General features: G+C 37.2%; 1 protein-coding gene across 6 annotated transcripts in view; it reads right to left on the bottom strand.

Moving 5' to 3' along the window:
• The window catches only part of HIVEP1 (HIVEP zinc finger 1), a 248,786-nt gene that overhangs the window by 176,832 nt on the left and 51,587 nt on the right, over positions 1–20,367 (bottom strand). For 4 of the 6 annotated variants that reach the window (XM_074348113.1, XM_074348102.1, XM_074348107.1 and 1 more), the window contains 4 exons: positions 18,483–18,633; positions 12,724–12,856; positions 2,932–3,023; positions 2,314–2,363 (listed from right to left, as the gene is read on the bottom strand). The gene's annotated coding sequence lies outside the window, so the exon portion shown is untranslated. The remainder of the gene's footprint in view (positions 1–2,313; positions 2,364–2,931; positions 3,024–12,723; positions 12,857–18,482; positions 18,634–20,367) is intronic. The other 2 variants (XM_074348104.1, XM_074348106.1) reach the window with 2 other exon arrangements.

Here is a 20,367-nt window from a genome sequence, read left to right as displayed (position 1 = left end):
TTCTACCATCAGGAAGAGTAGTCTCTTCTCTATCAATCAACTGATTGGTTGATATATGTATGGACTTGAAGACTTCTTTTATTCTATGGGTTATAATTCAATATTATCATTATATATTTTGTCACTCAAATTATTCCAGCTTTGGACATTGGAAGCTCCTCCAGATTGGCTCTTGTGTTCTTTTGACATGGTCCCATAATTTTTTAAACATATCTTTGCTTTTGGGTATCACAAGATGTTCTGAGCGTGTTTCATATGTTCCCTGCCACAGTCCTGGAATCAATACATTCTCCAATGAGGTTTGGTTCCTTTTATTAGAAGATGATATTTAGAACCAGTATCTGGGCTGTAGGTGTGCAAATTGCTACTGGGTTGTCATTGCTTCTAGGCCCTCTCAGCAGATAGATCTGGGAAATATATGTCTGTATACTAACCCGTGCATAAGAACATATCTATGTTTCTTTGTCTATCCATCTGCATATATATTAAAAATCATGAATTCATACTAACACCTTTAGTTTCACTCCAACAGCACAGAGTTTATTATATTCTTTCCTTATTTGTAACTTTGTTTTTTCTCCAAAAGTGAAAAACCTGGCTCTTATTATCCACAATATATTTATGTATTAGTTCAATCCTAGTATAAACATAAGTAGTACTATGGACTGTCTCAGAAAAACTCTTGGATATTATTTGCTATAACTCCTTCACTTTACAAATGAGGAAATCCAGGCCCCTCATGATTAAGTTGCCAAAGGAAAGAAGCAAATTACTAAATGAGAAGAATTATAAATGTTAGGATTTAAAATTTTACTGTTGTGGATATTTCACAGGAGGATTTAGAAAGGACAGGAAATGTAACACCAGGTAACAGCTAAGAAAAAGCATTAATTCACTTTTCTCCCCATATTGATACACAAGTAAAACCATTCTGGCTAAAACAGTGAGACATTTGGTCAGCACGGCTTATGTATATAATATGGCCAAAGGCCAGAAAAATTAGACACAATACTCATGTGGTTTTAAGACAGCCTCCGGAAAATGGAAGAACCAAGTGTTCCATTACCATGTCTAATTTCTACAATTATTGATACAGTCACGTCCTCAGAGGTCATTAAAGTTTACAGACCTTATTAGATGAAGCAGATGTAAAGGAGGGATTTTATTTCTTTCTCTGTCACAAACATCAACATTTTGTATTTCATGACTATACTTCAGTCACAGGGACTGAAATTTCTAAAGTTGAGATGAACAGAATAGTAAGCCTCCTGGAAAACCACTTATTTGTAAGCCTGAAAACTGACAACAATATGCCACATGTTGAAACCTGATTATTAAATCCAAACCCTTTCAGTGTTTTGTCTCCTCTCTGTTACGGAGATCTGTTTTAATGATGCCTTAGGATCTTGATTTTTCTTTAAGTGGCTCAGTGCTAGACCACAGAAGAGGAGGAGTTCGTCCTCATTGTCAAGATGACAATAGGAAAGACGTACTTACTACCTTGAGAATTGAAATATGCAGCTTTTCCTATAAAACAATGTCACATGTGATGGTCAGGGTCTAAGTAATGTAATATACTAATGTATACTAAACTTACATTCCATTATAATGTTAATTCTGCAGGAAAATATTTCCAAGCAATCAACTTGGAATTTAACTCATAGGCTGCTAACACTCTTTTGAGTTCTTGTGTCTACAGTAGGAGAAAACTGCTGAGAACTGTATTTGTTAATTTCTAAATCTTTATTCAGACTCTGAACAGATTTCATCCTTGTCTTGGCTAGAGCAAGCCCTAGGAAATGGCAAATTGAGTCACTGCCTTGGGCTTTGATGAGCTAAGCAAAGCTAGTGGGTAGGATTCTTCTTCTGTGGGAGGAAGAACAACAAAGGAACCCAAGTGAAGTTAAAAAAAACTTCATACATGTACGGTTATTTCACAACTTATCTTCAAAGCAACCTCTTCACTCCTGTTTCAGATCTCCATAGTTGCCCTTCTGAATTTTCTTCTCCTTCCATTTGTATCTGATAAATATTTTATCTTCATTTGTAATCAAATATTTAAATGGAGATGAGTGTATAGAATGACTGAAACCAAGATCACACTCTGGGGACATGAATTAGTCACAAATCTCTACCTTGATTCAAGATATTTATGGGTATTAAATTAAGAGATGTGGGAAGTATCTCTTGTATGATTTAAGGAACTGGAATTATTTCTGAATTGTTTGATTGAAAAAGAGATCTATAAACTTTCCATCTCACAAAACATTGAAGGGTTTATTTCTTAATTAATCAAGAAGCAAAAATTCTTACCACAAATGAAGCAGTAGCCTTCTTAAAGAGGATCTTCATATTGCTTCATACTGCCGAAGACATTATTATAAAACTTTTTCAGAAAATGGACTAATTCTTGTGTGTGGAATTTTACTGAACTCTTTTTCTTATTTATCAAAGGCAAAAATATTTCTCAGAAGACTTCTTTACTTTCTTTCAGTCCAACAAAGTCAGAATATTTATAACAAAAGAAATAAGCTTGAGATTAAAAAAACAGGTATTTTTATTCTGAGGAATCAACCAAGAATTATGGGGTGGGGTGACAAAAAACTGATTCAAACATATGTATCTGCAAAAATAATGGAATGAACTGAAAGTTGTCTTCCAAACAGATTATACTTTCTCTTTTTATATCTATCAAAATGAGAAAGTTTCTCTTTAAATTTACAGGGATTCAGACTGCTTAAATTGTTTACTTATCTAGCCCCAATGGGCCTCATGGTGAAAAAAAATCATTCCCAGAGTATATCTAAATGACATTCTGAAATGGGTCCTGTACATTTTACTGCATTATACTCATCTTCTCACTTTTGATCCATTTCACATTTGAAATAAGAAATTCAGTTAGAATAAAAACATCTGTAAAAAATAGTTTACCTGTTGATGGAGTAGACCCTTTAGAGCTCAAGCTGACAGGCCACAAGTTACTGAAAACATTCAAGAAGAGAATGTGGATAATATTCCAAGTTCTAAAAGAAAAAAAATTGACCTAAGAATTAAAATCCTAGGGATGAGAAATCAGGTGAATATTCTACCTTTTTTTTAATCATATGATCTTGTTTAAATTATTTCTTAGAAAAATTTTCTTCAGACCTGTGACTGGACACAATTTATATGAAAAAGGATTTGCCAAGATTCTAGCCTATTTTAAACAAAATCTAATTCACTATCATAGTTTTCCCATATTTTAAAGTGATGCTCTCTGTAAATATGAATAAACATGCAGGGTTAAAATGATATATGAGAAATCACTTTGGAATCTGCATATATATGTGTGCATATATTTTCTTGGTGTTTCAAGAGTTTTTTTATGATTGCTACATTTTTGTGTTTATTTTAGTGATATTCTAAAAAGTCACTATTCAGTAACATTTGGATGACTTTTTTAAAACTAAACATTCTATGTTAACTTAGTATTTCTATTTATATTTAGGACCACAGTAGAGCCAAGAGTTCTGCTTTGACTGTTAAAAGCAACTGAACAGAGCAGTTGATGATGCATTCAGGGCAAGTGAAGTCCAAGTTGTACATAGAAAGGTTTCTTGAGAAGTTGTGGTAGAACAGAGTCATCAACAATCCATACTGTGAAATACAAAAGAATCTAGCACCTTCTGGTTCAAGATGGTGAACACACCTAAGAGCCTATTAAAATGGCAGTAATGGATTCTGGATAAAGCACCGTTCTCCATCTTCAAAAATAAAGACAATAAAGAGGAAACACTGAAGTTAAGATATTTCAACAAATGGAAAATTGTATGAAGAGTGTTGACTGATGATGGCAAAAGAAGCTACAACCGAAAATACATGCAGATTTAGGTATGAGGAAGGATGGGAACAAGGTATAAGGCTGGAAGTAGGGTGATCAACTGTCCAGTTTGCTCGGGATGGTCCTGATTTTAGGGCTGAAAGCCCCACACCCTAGGAAACCTCTCAGCCCCATGCAAGCTGGGATGGTTGGTCACTCTAGCTGAAAGTATATGGTGTTATGTAAAATTCACATATAGACTGAACTGCTTTCCCATTTCCTCCCTCCAGAATCGTGCATTTAAGAAGAGAAAAAAGACATATACTAAACTGGGTTGGTCTCTAAGTATTAGATGTTTGGATAATGTTAACTGGTTTTATGTCCTGTGGTATTTTATAATTTAAAAAAATCAAATATAAGATATAAATCTTATTACATAAATTGTATTTTAGTTTTTATAATAAAATATAAATGTTTAATTATATGTAGTTTTATTATCTGTGAAATGCATATATTTATCATAAAACAAAATGATTTATAAATATGTAGTTATAAAATACAAAGCCATCAAAATCTTCATAATTTTGTGTCATAGCTGTTAGTCATACAACCATGCTAAAGCAAGGATTCGAGCTTATGTATATTACCTAAGTTTGATATACTCTTTTCCCTCTTTATTTAGATATCCTGACAGTTTGACTCCACTAGAGTTTATTTCATTTGGTTTCCCAGCATTTTCGTCCCACGTTAAGCTGAACTTCAACATCCAGCTGTGTGACAGAACAGCGCACTGGCTACTTGCAACTGGCTTGATCTGCAGGTCACATCACAATTCTTTACTAAACACATTACCTTTGGAGGTTCTTATCTGAATTATGGGATACAAGGCCATCAATCACAAAATGTACCCAAGAGATAACAGAGTGAGACAATCAAAACCTTCTTTTAACACCTAATGAGCACTGACATCTCATAGTTTATGTTGGTTCAAGAAAATATTTGACTCTGAACAAGAGGTCACAAGTGTGTGCAATATGAGCACAAAACTTAAATATGAGTTTTCCTAGAGATTCTGAACAGACACTGCAGCCCAGGAAACCAAACACTCTGTATGCTATGTTTTGTCCCATGTATTGAGGGAAAAGTTGATGGGAGGAGAGTAAGAAAACAGCCTTCTCTGAATGTTGTTGTGCTGCAGTGAATATGTGACACTGTGGAGCAAGGACAGCCATGGTGTGACATTTTCAAATCCATCAATCATGGCAATGGAAACTTCATCAAAGAACACTTTTGAAATAAAAAGATCTATAAAATCTAATTGATACACTGCATATGAGCTTCAGAAAATGAGGCCTATTTTTAGGTTTGGGATTTCAGTGATTTAGGGTAAGTGGGTGGCTGCTCAGTAAAATTATCTATGTGGCTGGGAGTTAACAATACTTAGTGTTATTTTGACTGCTAGGTACTATTTAAATAGTCATGCATTATTTTTCCTGCAAACTTGAAGCTCTTTTAAGAAAACAAGAGTAATGTAGTAACATAAACAAAATTATGGTAAGGAATTATATAACCTGCTACGGACTGAACAGTCTTACCTTAAAATTCAGATGCTGAAGATCTAACCCCCAGTGTCACTCGATTTGGAGAGGGCTCTTTAAGGAGGTATTTAATGTAAAAGAAGGGCATCAGGTGGGGTCCTAATATGATGGAACTAGAGGCCTTTTAAGAAGAGGAAGGCCTCTCTCTCTCTCTCTCTCTCTCTGTCTTCCTTTCTCTCAGTCACGTGAGGACTCACCAAGCAGGTGGCCATCTGCAAACCAGGAAGAGAGGCTTCACCAGAAATCAAACTGGCTGGAACCTTCAACTTGGACTTCTAGCTTCCAGAGCTATGAGAAATGCATTTCTCATAGTGGCCTATTCTATGGGATTCTGTTATTGTAGGCTGAGCAGAGTAACACACCTTCTTCAACAATATTTTCAATAAGCGTCCGGAACTAGATTTAAGACACTTCAGGCCAAGCTTCATATATTATTCACAGTTGACAGTGTAGGGCCTACATTGTGATGCAGGCAGAGTTGGCTTCTGGAACCATGAAGCCCCAAGTTCTTTGGCTTTTTGCTTCTGTTGTGTCTCATTCCCACATCCCATGCAAACAAGTAGGGTTCTGCTACTGACAGTTTCCACTTGGGTACAAGCAACCTCCTAACACTGTGTTTCCTTTAAGTCTTTTAGCTCCAAATCTGTAATGAAAGACTTGTCTAATGCATAACAATATTGGGATAACAAAATGGTGAATGCAAAATAATTTTTTTTTCACAAGCAGGGTTGTTGCACTATTTGTTATTCTTGAAATACCACTGTTACTTACAGGGAGGACTTAAAGTTAATCCATGGGTTGTTTTAGAGTGATGAGGACACTAGGGTGTCCAAAGAAATGGTGCTTATTTCCATATACAGCTCTGCCCTTGCTGCCTTGGAGGAATAATCTTGGGTCTGGTCCTGCTGGATTTATTGAAAGTCTACACAGGAATGACTGGAGTGTGGAAGTGATGCTCAATGTTTCGTCTGTTTATTTTCCGGTTCCAGCCTCAGGATTCAGAGACCGCTTTACTGTGTGGAAGTCTTCCTGCACTACCAGATTTTTTTCACCCTTTTCCCCTCAAGCACAAGACCAGCCACCTCCTTTTACATTCTTTTCTTCCTTCTCTCCTAAGACTCAGATTCCATCAATAAAAAACCCATCAGTATAATTAATGTTCCCTCTTCTTACTGAAAGGAATTATTGCTATAGCTATTGGAAATTTTTCAAGGATCAGATCATCCATTGCCTCAAGCCTGGACACTAGAAAACAGCCCCCCCTGAATGATACTAAATTATGACGTTTGTGAGAGAAAAGACTAAGCCTTACTGATTTCTCTAGATCCAGTGTTATGGTGCATAGCTTGTGAGAAATACCTGCTGACTGACTGACTGAATGATGACTGAATAAAAGTACATGGGTAGGAAACAGATGCTGCCTAAAGACCCTCAGGAGTGAGGTGGAAGTTGGATAGGTAAGAAAACAAGATGAGTAAATATCAGTAAACACAAGAATCAGCCTCTTTGGATCATAGGGTATTGTAGTGAACAGAACGTTGATAGCTGTAGAATTCTGTAGGACCTCGGGTTTTTTCAGGAAGTGTGGATATGTATGGGTGTGTACAAACACTGACCTATGGATTATGCTGTACACGATATAAGAGAAATGAGTATACAAAAGCAACCCTAACAAAATGAGAAGAGATAGACTACAAAATGTGGTTTAGATGAGTTGAGTTATATTGATCATAGCCACTTAAGCATCTAGTAATCTGGAAGCATAATATCATTTATGTAAATTAGCAATTTTATTGTAACTCATAGAATACTAAATTAAATTCAGGACTACATGATTTTTATTATGTATTATGTAGGTAGCATGGTTCTGTGTCATAAGTGAAAAAATCTATATGGATAAAGCTATTGATAAATTTCACATACTACAGTGTCTGACACATAGTAGGTCTAATTATGCACTGTTAAGTGAAGTTGTAAGAAACTATGCATAAATCTTCAACTGTGGAATTTTACTCTCAATGAACTAATTATATGCTCCCTTATATCTCTAACAAAATGACTTTGAAAACATTTTATGCTAGGATAGGTACATTTTCCAATAAGATTTTTATTTTTGTGTTTTTCTTGTCTATAACAAATACATATGCATATTTGTATAAATACACCCTTTAAAGGACAAAGCCTGATGATCAGCCTAAAGCAGAAATTTATTTTGATTATCATGAACAGTGGTCCAAAGTGGGTGGAGATTTTAAAAATACTCAACTGCATATTTTTGCAATGTGTGTGATATTTGTTGTTCTTTTCAATTTAAATCAGAGAACAAATATTATCAAAAGCCTATTAAACAAAAGGTGCATATGAGATAATTTCTGTGCTTGCCTGGGTAAAGAGACAATTATATAAAAAACAAATAATAAATAATTACTAAATGCGAAGGGCTGGAGGTTCAGACTGGAGAGCTGGACCTAGGTCACATCTGAATCAAAGCTGTGGAAGGTCCACACTAAGCTAGGAGAGTAGGAGGAATGTAGCCAGCATGAATGGGTTGACAGACACAGGGCAGGAAGTATATTTTAACGGCAGAGCACTGAATCACAGAATTTAACACCTTCCTCCTTCCTCCCAGCAGATGACCCACCTTGTCCCATATGCCACAGCAGCAGCTATTACATGGGAGCACCTTCCATTTCTTGTCTATTAGGGTCATTTTGTATTCCAAACTGAAAGACTGAAAAAGACCCATGCCTAAGTTTGTAGAGATAAAACTTCTCAAATTTCACAGATAAAGGAAACAAATGCTATAAGTATGGAACCAGAAGAAAAAAGTTCCAAGTAACATACTGCATTAATCAGTGTACTACAGAGAAACAGAACCAAGTGGAATGTGTATTTGTATGAAGACATTTTATAAGAAAGTGGCTTAGATGATTAGGGTGGTGACAGCTCCGCAGGAGAGCTGATTAAGGCTGTCAGGCAGAAGAATTCTCTCTTATTCAGGGGAAAATCAGCCTTTTGTTTTATTCAGAACTTCAACAGATTGGATGAGGCCCACCCACATTAGGAGGGCAATCTGCTTACTCAGTTCACCAATTCAAATGTTAATCTCATCCAAACACTCTCACAGAAACACCCAGAATAATGTCTGACCAAATATCTGAGTGTTCCACTGCCCAGTCAAGTTGATATATGAAATTAACCATCATATATATGAAGACCAACCTCATACTTTTTCTCCACCATACTGTGCATCAGAAGACAACAGCTACAAATTTGTGAGGAAAAACATTGTGACTCAAGAATTCCAAATCCTGACAAGATGTCATTCACATGTGATGGCAACAGAAAGGATATTTTAGCTATGCAAAGGCTCAGGAAGTATCCCTGTAAATGTCCTGATAAACTTACTCAAAGATGCATTACAGCCAACGAAGACACAAATAAAATTCAAAAAATCAGCAATATGAAATACAGGATATAAATAAATATTGCAGATAAATAGTTAATATTCTTAAAGGGACAGAGTAAGACTTTGAACATCCATAAGAATGGCACCAAATCTTCAACATAAGAAAAAAAATGCCCATAAAGACATAAAATGACATTTAATGTTATAAATAATCAAAGAAAGGCAAATTAAAAGAAAAAGCTATTGTTGTATGTCAAGTAGGGACAATTAAAATGTTGATAATCCTCACGGTTGTGAACTAAGACCCCATTCACTACTCAGGGGCACATCTTTTTTGGAAGGAAACCTTGCCATTTGAGTTAAAAATCATTAAAAATGTTCCAGTCCTTTTACTCAACATTTCCATTTTTAGCCATGTGCCTTAAAAATCAATTAAAGGTATGCACAGAGATGTACGTATAAGGATACTCATGTGAAGATGAAAGATTAGAACTATCCTAACTTCCAATACAGGAACGGTGTCTAAAAGGGCCCATTCATATAAGGAAATGTGATGTAGCTCTTGCGAGCCATGTTTTGAAGCCTAATTAATGACCTGGTACACTACCTGCTCTACAGGTTTATATGAAAAAGACAAAATACAAGTAAGTCCAAATAAGTCTGATCTCAATTTTGGTAAATATATTTAGAGGGAGAGAGAGTTTAAGAACTGGAAGATTATCTATCAAGATGTTACCAGGCCTTAATTATAGGAAATAGAATTTAAATTATTTAAGTTTTCTTCTTCGCATTTTTCTATATTCCCCAACATTTCTCCAGTACTTTTTATTAAAAAAATCAAATAAGAGTTATTTACCAAAGATCATTTATAAAAATGTCTATTAAAAATGTATTTTATGAGAAAATCCAGCAAAGATTATTTATAAAGGCAAATAATTTGTCCCACTGATAAACCTATAAAGAAACATAGAGTATTTTACACTGCTACTGAATAAGGGATGAGAGTTTAAATTAGCAATAATTTTATGGAAATTAATCTAGAAATACATTTTTTTAAAAAGCTTCAAAAGAGTTTATTCTTTTTGATCTAGCAATTCAATGTACTGGATTTTATCTGAAAGGCATAAAAAGGCACTGAAAAATTTATATACTTGGATGTTACCTGCAAAGTATTTGAAACAACGCAACTGTTAACAGTAAAGGGGGTTAAATAAAAAATAGTGGATTCATCTGTTGTAATATTGGTCACTCACTCATTAGACATCATGTTGTCAAAAATTATTCAATGCCCATAGAAGATAATCACAGTATAATACTAAGTAAAAAGTGTAGGTTTTGAAATTGAAATAGGATAGAAATTTTATAAATAAGTAAATAATAGAAGAAAATGCTCCAGAATATATTTAGTAGTCTATTCTGGATAGTGAAATTATAGAAAACTTAAAAAAATCTTATAATACTGTCTATTTTTAAAAGCATATATGTAAACATAAGAGCAAGATCAAAATCTTTTAATAACTTTCAATGTCTTAAAAGATATCTCCAAATTCCTTAACATGTCACACAGGTCTGAATAATCTCCAGGCACATTCCCCACCACCGTTCAATGGTACTCAGTACTATAATCACACTGGTAAACTTGCAGTTCCTTGAGCAAGTGTGTTCTCCTGTTTCATGCCTTTGTGTTAAGTTGTTTTGCCTCCAAAAATAACTTCCACTCTTTTCAACCTTCTGGTTAATGGTTAAATAAACACAGTATCAGATTAAGTATCACCTTTTAGGGAAGCTTTCTGGATCCTTTCAGATAGGTAAGATGCCCTTAGTCTCTGCTCTAAAATTACAGTCTTTCTTCTTCTCTTACAGCACTAATCATATTGTCTTAAGATAACTTTTTGGTCTGCTTCTTTTACTAATATGTCAAAGACTTGAAAAAGTAGGATGAGCGTCTTCTATATATCCTACAGCAGCTTACAGATACTGTAGGTACTTCGTTCTAGGAACTCAATTAAATAGTTCTGAATTAACAGATTACTGATTACACACACATAATCCCCCATCAAACCAACCGCCAACAAAAACAATTCACCAGGATTCATTATCTGATTAGAATTTCTTAACAATATGAATGATATTTTACCAACTCATGTGACAGAACTATTCATATGTACAGGCTTACTGAGCCAGGTGGACTAAAAAGGGTGCAAGTAAAATGAAACTTAACTTTCCTCACTCCCTCTTCTGCGAACCTTGTTCCGTGGACCCATGCTTGTCTTCATGCTCCTGGGTAAAACACAGGCACGGCCGAGAGCTCCCACCATCTCTCTCACATAATAACAAGTCCTCTTGCAGATGGCAGGAAGTCCACCCAGTGTGATCTCAAAATGCCAAGTTCTCAATACATTTGAAACTTTCCCTCCTTCCCTAGTTCAGGTTTGATTACTTAACCAGTTTGAAACTTCTCTTTTTCCCCCAGCTGAGGTCTAATTTAGTCAGAGACCTGCAGTGTAAAGGTGGTATCAGTTTCTTCTCATTTTCTTTTGGCCTCTCTCTCTCCTTCTGCTGTTTGAGGCCCCTCCAGGGTTGGCGCCAGGAGGGGACCAGGGCATGAAAGCTGTACTTGCCTAGTACTCTAATCACCTATGTTAGTGATGTCTGGGTTTAATAGATACCAGAGCTGACCCTTTCACTTAGGAGTTGTTCTTTGGGACTTATTGGAGACCTTCTCCTTCCCCCACGCCCCTTCTATCTCCAAGGATCACTCACTGTTCCTAGCCTGGGTGGTGGCTTCTCTAACTGGTTGCTTGCACCCAGCCCCTTACCTCAGCTTCTGCATCTGATGATTTGTCTCCAGGTTCTTTCATGCTAAGAGTATCTCGTCCCTGGCAAGACATGCTCTTAGGCACAGTCTTTTTAGAGGAACCATGGCTTGACCTTCTGTAGGTCCCACATCGGTCTATGGAACACACACACACACACTGTTCTCTCTACAGGCAAACTCCTCCTGTGGCAGGCCTCTTTGCTCTGACAGCCCAGTGCTTCCCTCTTTAGCTACAGCCTCTTTCTTTTAGATATTTTAGATATTTCAGAGAATGAGTCAAGTTAATCTCCATTAGCCTCTGACTACCAAACTCCAGCGTAACCACGCTCTTCATGTGGTTCTCTTTTAGGCTCCCTTACCTGGCTTGAGGTAAAGGGAAGCAGCCTCCTCTCCTTCCCTATTGGGAAGAGGGAAACATCCAACACACCGGCAACTTTCTCCAAAGAAATCCTCACTATCGGCCTCTTCAACCAGAGAATGAATTCTTAGCCTCCTCACACAGCCCGGAAGTGACTGATGGGCTAATGTTAGAAGAACAAGTTTCACAGTCCCTAAGGGTGCCTGCATATGTGATCCAGTACCTGGTTTTAGCACATGGATGTCTGGCAACTATTGTGTTATTCTCCACCTTTGGGGTCTTTGGTGTCTTTATCTAAATTCTAGATAGGTAAGGCTACATTTAATATCTCACTACATATCCATACCCTTCCAGCTACATGCTGGTAGTTTTAGTGACAACTACTCTTATGACTATACAACCAAGAGTGCTAGGGAAACAGAAGTGACAAATACACATTACAGCCAAAACCCACATAACCAATGTGGGCAGCAGGGAAAAACAATTAGCAGATTTTAACATTCTGCTTTTGTCTATATCTCTTGTTGTTCAGAATGATTGTGAAAAAAGCCCTTTGTTAGAGTTCCGGTTGAGAATACATGTGCATTTCCTGGTGGTTAGTTAATGGAAATGTGTGGAAAGAAATAGATTCATTTTACTGAAGGCAAAAATCAGCACAGAAACTCACAGACAACAATTTATTTTTGAAATAGAATGGAAAATAATAACACAGTACAGATAGTAATATTGATCATATATTACCTGGGCTTCTCTGTCATTTCCATCCTCTCTTGCAATTGTGTTGGGGCCATGGGACTGGTTCTGGTAAAGGAACTGAAGGCAGCTGAATGGTAGAAGTTGTCCATGCTCTTTTTTTCCATCTTGCGGGTCCCTGCTGAGATGGAGGCATTACAAGGTGGTGAAATGCCCATTATTCTTCATCTGAATAAATCTGTGGAACAGAGCTCCTTTCCAGTAAGCACTGGATACGTAACATGAACAAGAAATAAATCTTTGTTGTGCTAAGCTATTTGAAATATGGGGGTTTATATGTAACCACAGATATCTTATCCTATCCTAATTCAAGCAGAGCTAGTGAATTAATCTTCATTCTAAAAGTAATTAGCTAGAATTTGACCCGTTTTCCTTCCTTGCGTTTACATCAGCTTCCTCCTATTTTTCCTCACTCTTGAGATTGTATTGGCTTCTTTTTCTCCTTCCTGGTTTTCTCCCAGGACTCCAATCATCAAGACCCATCAAAACTCTTATGAATCTTTCTTGATGATTCTGCCACAGTGTCTACCATCCCTTTTTCATAACGCCTAAACATTCCTAGATAATGCTGAGCTAATTCCTCTTCGATCCATTGCCTTATTTATCTTGTGAGCTATACCACACAGCTTTGATTACTTGCTCAGAAACCTGCCACTCAGAGACTTACTATTCATGAATTTAATCTGAACTCTTCTTGGGCTGACATTCAAGGTCTGTTATACCGGGTTTGATCACTCTTTGCAGTTGTAACTATTGTCACTTCCCTACACGTCCCTGCTGCCTCAAATCAGGCCGACCCTCCCCGATATCATTTTAAGCCTTTGCTCATATCAGCTGCTCCCCAGCCAGTCTATCCAAACCCTCATCCCTCAGAGGGTACCCCCTTATTAGTCTTTAGGGTCCCTCCTTCTTCTGAACTCCTTGTGTGTACCATTTAAAGCATTTATTTGATTACTTAACTGTGTGCTGCTTTTTCACATTTTAGGGATCCAAAACCTGCCAAGGAAAGTGGTTTTTGTCTTTAACAAATCCTTATAGATGTCTGCATTCAGACTCTAAAGAATAATCATTTCATCAATCCTGTGCTTTAATAACAGTCTTAAGAAATAAAGTATGTAAATAAAATTTAATTTTCTCATCTTAAGCATCAATCAATGATTTGGAAAAGGCAGGAGCCTGTAAAGTAGTACTGAATTATAAATATTCATTACAACATTCTATTCATTATTTTAATTACGAGCATGGTTTTTCTTTTAATTGCTTTATTAGATACCTAAATTTTCAATCTTGTCAAAATAGCTCATGAATTGATCTCTCTGAATAAAGCTAAGGCCTACGAACTTGCTTAAAACTCACTTGTATCACTGTCAATTTACTAAGTGAAATGTGTTCTTTAAGCAACTAAGTGTTATGGGTTGAATTGTCCACCCCAAAAATATCTGTTGAAATCCTAATCCCTAGTAGCTCAGAATGTGACTTTTTTTTTTTTTTTTTTACTGAAGATGTAATTCATTGAGAGATGCAATTCGTGAAGGTGGACCCTCAGTCCAATATAATCGGTCTCCTTGTAAGAGAGACATAGGGAGAAGATGGCAATGTGAAGACAGGGGTAGATACTGGAGTAATGCTATTCCTACAAGCCAAGGAAGGCTGAGGATTGTCAGCAACAATAAGAATCTAGGAGAGAGGCATGAAACAGATTGTCCCTCAGAACTCTCATAAGGAACCACCTCTGCCAACACCTTGGTTTTGGCTTCTAGCTTCTAGAACCGTAAGAGCATAAATATCTGTTGTTTTAAGCCACCCAGTCTATGGCACTTTGTTTAGGTAGCCGTAGGAACCTCATATTCCAACTATTCAACATAACTATATTTAACAGTAGATTCTACAACACAGGGGCCAGGAACTATTCACCAAATCCTGGCCACTCCCTGTTTTTATAAATAAAGTATTATTGGAACACAGCCATGCACATCACGCTTTGTCACGGCTGCTTTTATGCTTCTATGGCAGAGGTGGATAGTTGTGGAGAGACTTTACTGTTTGGTCTTTTATAGAAAAAGTTTGCCTATTCTTGCTATATCCTACTAAATCTTTAATTAAAAGACTAAATATGTGTAACAGTCTAACTCTAGATTTTTATTTAAACTTCAAGACTGGAATCCAGTCTTAGTCTCTGTATGAGTCAGGACAGGCTGTGCTGCAGAAACAAATACCTCCCAAATCTCAGCATTTTACATGACAAAGGTTTATTTTTCACTCATATGTCCATCAGAGTCTGGGAGACTGCTCAGTGCAGTGATTTACAATGTAGATACTTCAATGTCAAGTCCTCACTATCTCATATTTGTCTCTCAACCCTGCAGATTAAGAGAGTCCAAAGAATTGTTCAAGATCTTTTCTTGCCTCTGGCGAGGAGTGACAGTTCATTTCCTCTCACATCCATTACATGGCCCTGTCTAACTGGGAAAAGTAGGAGAACAAACAGAATATTTATAATCACTACTTATCTCCATCATACTAACACTTTGATAGTGTATTAATCTCATAAGACTAGCACTTTAGTGACTCCCAGAACCAAAAATATATATTCTCCTAGTCAATACTGTTGAAGAGTCACAGATAAGTTCCACCTATAATAAGGTAATTCCTTAGGAATCCCTAGAAGCCACTTATAAACTTGTGATTTTTATAAATGGTGGGACTGAGATTTTGTGAAACACCATAAATAATGTGGGATATTTTTTCTTTTGCTGTTGCCAAAGAAATACTTTGTGCAAGTTACAGTGCATTAAAATTAACAACTCCATGAAGAAACATAAAAATCTGAATATGGACACCATGCTGCACATGTGTTTAAGTACTATTATTAATCTTTGCCTTCTTCATTCATGTGAAAGGAACTGGCTCACATTTGGTCAAATATGCAGAAAGAGAAACTATATACGTAGTTTTTTCCATATGAGTGTGTAGGGTTTTTTTCTAGACACAAGCAAGTAGATTAAAAGTACCACAAAAAAGTCTTTGTAATCCCAGCTGTTACCCCCTCACTGGAAGAGCATCAAGGAGTGAAATGAGGGATCAGGAGGGTGATAATCCGTCTACCCTTTGCTCTGTTTTCATCAAGGCAAGAGGTCAGCGTGCACTTTGTGCTTGGGAGGCAGAGCCCTGAGTCGAGTTTATAGCCCTCGGTGTCCTGATACCTCGACTGCTGTGCTTGCTCCCATGTGGCGGCAGGGCCTGCGCAGGGGTTCCGAGGACAAGGTGATACCTCATTCCCCTGCCTTCCTGCCACTGGGTACTCTCGAGTCCTTCATGCGCTGCCCTAGTCTCTGCCTCCACCACGTTGGGACTGCTCTCTTGCTCTTCCCGGGGGCCAGCGTGGCAAATCTGGAGGAAACTGTGGTTCCTCCTGCAGTATTTCTCCAGCTTTCATCAGCATTCTTTTGTTGTGTAGCCCAAGGGAATGGATGGTGGCTTTGTTGTCTTTGCCTTCACTTGAAAGGTTTGTTTTTGTTTTGTCCATTGAGGCATCAGTTTGTCTGCTGAGTATTTTCTTCCAGTAACCTTGATGACACCTTAGCCTTGAGGTTTATCTGAAATGTGATTGTTGCTGATTATTCATCACTTCTAGGCAAGCTGATGCAGCTATCTCAAAAGTTAGTGAGAGTCAGGGGTTTTGTTTTGTTTTGTTTTGTTTTGAGGATGGTCATATCAATTCACTTAAAAACATAATTATATACTTGAATTTTCCTCATAAAACTCCAAAAGTACAGTGTAATCACTTGAATTATTAAACTATGTAAACATGCTTATCAAGGCAAAGTGTAAATAAAGCCACAAAACAAAATGTTCTGGAAAAAGAAGAACTTCATCACTCATAGGACTGTCCTGTATGATGACAACATATAAATATGTATTAAATCTACAGATACCCACTGTGTATTCATGTTTCTCACAGAAAGAGAGCTTTTAAAACATAAAGCCAAATTCTGTAATAAGCATTGTAATAGATTTATTTGAGCAACTGAACTTAATAGATTTTAAAAAATTGTAGTCACTTAAGGAGCAAAAAAAAAAATTCAGTGTTTTCAGCAGTAGGTGAAATGAATTTGACTAATCACACTTGCATCATTATAAGAAATCAACTACTTCCCAACTCACAAATTAACTGATGTCAATACTGGGATCTACAGGACCAAAACTGTATCTTGATAGTTTGTAGAGTTTGTTCGCACACATCATCTCATCTGCTTGCACTGATTCCTATAACAGTCTCACGAGGTAGGTATTATGATCCTTGTTTTGCAGGTTTAGAAACAGGCTTTAGAGTAAGAGGCCCCCACGAGCATGGGACAGTGAGCAATCCTGGAGCCCAAGTCTCTGACTCTAAGCACATGTTCAGGAGGCTCAACGAGACAGTTCTTCATCAGCAATCAAAGCTCTTAGTTCATCAAGATATTTAGATATTGTCCTCATTTGAGTATTCATAAATGGCTCTGTTTACTCAGGAATTACTCTACACCTTGCTGACAATTTCTCATACAACAATGCCCATGTTTACTCTACAGATCAGTCCACTTGACCGCTCCAGGTGTTTCCATCCCGTTCTTAGGTAGGTTTCATTGGTAGAGGATAGAGGGAGGCTTTTGATTTACTTTAGGCACATTTAATGGTAAAGTCGGTAATCTCAAAAACAATGAAATAAGTAATCTGATCATTTCTAATGAAAAAGGCTAAGGAAGATTCATTTTTTGGAAAAGATTAACTTTTATTTTGTCATAAAATTATTTGATGTTTTCCTTTCTTTTTTTCAAGTACCTGGTGTCTTAAGTTTTTCGATGGAATCAACATTAATTATCTCAAGAAAAATGTATAATTATAACTGGAAAATTCCAGAAATGCAATAGACTAATACTAAAATGTTTATTAGTATCTAAAATATATAAAAATCCAGGACGTAATATCTTTGAATCTGTAATTCCTATTTCTGATATACTTCTTTTACCTTGGCTATCAGGGAGCTGAGTCTAATTCATAGCCTAGTTTGCACTAGCTACATCTTAATGCCCTTCTCCATTTCTTCTGAAAGATTTTACTGATACTTTGAGTTTTATGTTGATGAGATACATGTTTTAATTGCAATTTGCCTTAATTCCATTATGGAAGTTGATGTGTTTTGTTTAACATTTCAGTGTTTCTTGAGCACTTACTATCTACTAGATCTGGGGATACAAAGATAAGTAAAACAGCCTGTCTTTAAGCGAATTAATGAATTCACAAATAGACAAATAAGTAAATATGCAAACAAATAAACAGCACATGAGTAAATACAAACACAAGATCCAGAATCCTGCCTGAATCAAATGTATAGTAGTTGTAAAGAAACTAACAGATTTCCCATCTCAAAACAGGGTAGATACTCAACAGATGTTTGTTGAGTGAGTGAATAAGTTAATGCCTGGCTAGAAAATAATAAAATATAAGATATAAGGAAATAACTAAAAAGTAAAATTTCAGAGAAACAAATGTTAGATTTTAAAAAACTGGGAGAAGATATAACTAATTCTAGAGTGATCTCAAGAGAGACAGAACATGGAGTTCTCACGTCCTCCTTGTCCCAATGGGTCTATGGGGATGAGCCGTTGTGGAGTGCAGAACACTTCACGGTGCTCCAGGATCCCCCTCCTTACCTCCCCACAGGAGACATAAGTTGGGGTCCCTGTTATACTGTGGACTTCACTCACCTTGAGCATGTGATGTGTACTCTGTACAGAACTCTCTGAATAACCCAAAAGACTTCATCCTCAGGTCACAGTCAACTGGTTCACTATGCAGGGCATTGATGCACAAAATCCTTTATCTGCTATTCCATGAGGATCTACCACGCGAAAGATCCTTTGAGATGGGGAGCAAAAGGAAAGATAGTAATTCAGCCTAAAATGAGACATTGATGGTTCTGACCATCTGGATCACTGATGTTGCATACTTTTACAAAACTAGTGATGTCTTACAGATATGTAAAGCATGCTAAGAACTGATTTGGAAAGAAAAAAGTGTTTATGGAAGATGTCTCAGAGTATCTACTGCTGAAAGCACAGGAAAGGTTACTTATTAAATAGAACGGATGTAATCAAAAGCGTCTTCTATCTTCCAAATATGAGCAAGGTGGTTCTTTTTCAGCAGCAAGCCAATGAAGAAGGAATTGTGCATTTCATTAGGCATTCTATAATTCTGCAGTCCATCTTCTGAAAGACCCGTACAAGGTAAACAATTTTTTTTATTTTCTTTTCCTATCTTTTCTTGAATGGGGAAGGCTGAGGCAAAGAAAGCAAAGAGCTTTGTAAAGCACTATATATTGGGCGAAATTGAGTTCCTCTTACTTCTGCTTGTTATCAAAACTGCCTATGCTACAAAACGTGTTCTTTGCCACACAGATTTCAACTTGTAAATGAGTTGCAAAATTTGAGTAAGGCTTACTAGAGCAAGCCAGCCTTGTTCCTGAAATAAAAATAAGTGAAGGCTGAAAAGTATTCAGGCAACCAAAAATCATCCCAATAAATCAGATTTTACCTTGTTCACTATCTCTTCCAAATTCATTAGGCCTTCGCTGAAATGCAACAGTTTATCTTAAAAACCAACAATAAGTGAATGGCCTAATGATTACAGGTACAGGAGGAGCCAAAGAAAGAGAGGCCAGGTCATACCCGACTTTGTAAGAAACCTGAAATTGAGTACAACTGAAAAGATCAGAGAGGGTTAGGACTCAGCCTCTGGCTATACCTTAAACTATTTTACATTGAAGCGTCATTGACTCTAATTAAAGGCAGTAACTAACAGCAAAGACTAATAAAGGCTATAAACACTCTTGGGTTATTTCTGGATGGGTTTTTTATAATGGGCCCAGCAATGGGTAATGGTAAATAACCAGGCCTAGTGTCTTCTTCCTCTGCCTCCTGCTTCCTGGACCCTGAGCTGGAAGAATATGCAGACAGAGGCTTTCCTCCTCCAAACACTGCATGTGAAAGGCTTTCATTTAGATCTGATTTTTTTCCAAGCCCATTTTAGTGCCTATTTACATGATCTTTCTAGGTCTTATTTATGTGATCACTCTTTCTGGCTTTTAAAATTCTGTTTATATCTTCTGAGTCTGAATCAGAGCAAGACTTTTGGGGGCTTATCAAGTCTGCATTGGCTCTTGACTCCACCAAAGCTTAGGGCTGGCTCTAATCAAAACTGTGGGAGGAAAATCATAGTTCAGCACTTTTGGACCCTAACTGCTGGAACCTTCCTCTTCTTGCCATGATACTTCCCCCTCTTCATCTCCCTTTCTTTCTCTTCTTCTTCATCAGTCACCATTCTGAACCCATATACTCTCCGCCAAGGCCCTGTGGCACCTGGCTCTCCTCTCCTCGTCAGACCCTGTGTGCCTGGGCACCTGCGCAGGCCTGACTTCACTGGTAGGTGTTGGGCGCTGCCCCAGCCAGGGGCTTCCCTGTGTCTCAAGGCACATGCTGCCTGCTTTGTGCTCCTGTGTGAAGGTGATACCCTCAACAGGGACCCTCCTTTCTTTTCTGGGTGACCTGCACCTCAACAGTGGCCTCCTGGAGACTGCATGCCAAGGATCATGGG

Source organism: Camelus bactrianus, chromosome 20, assembly GCF_048773025.1.
Source record: "Camelus bactrianus isolate YW-2024 breed Bactrian camel chromosome 20, ASM4877302v1, whole genome shotgun sequence".
Taxonomy (NCBI): Eukaryota; Metazoa; Chordata; class Mammalia; order Artiodactyla; family Camelidae; genus Camelus; species Camelus bactrianus.
The sequence above is the reverse complement of the archived record's forward strand: the minus strand, read 5'-3'. Positions and strand labels throughout refer to the sequence as shown.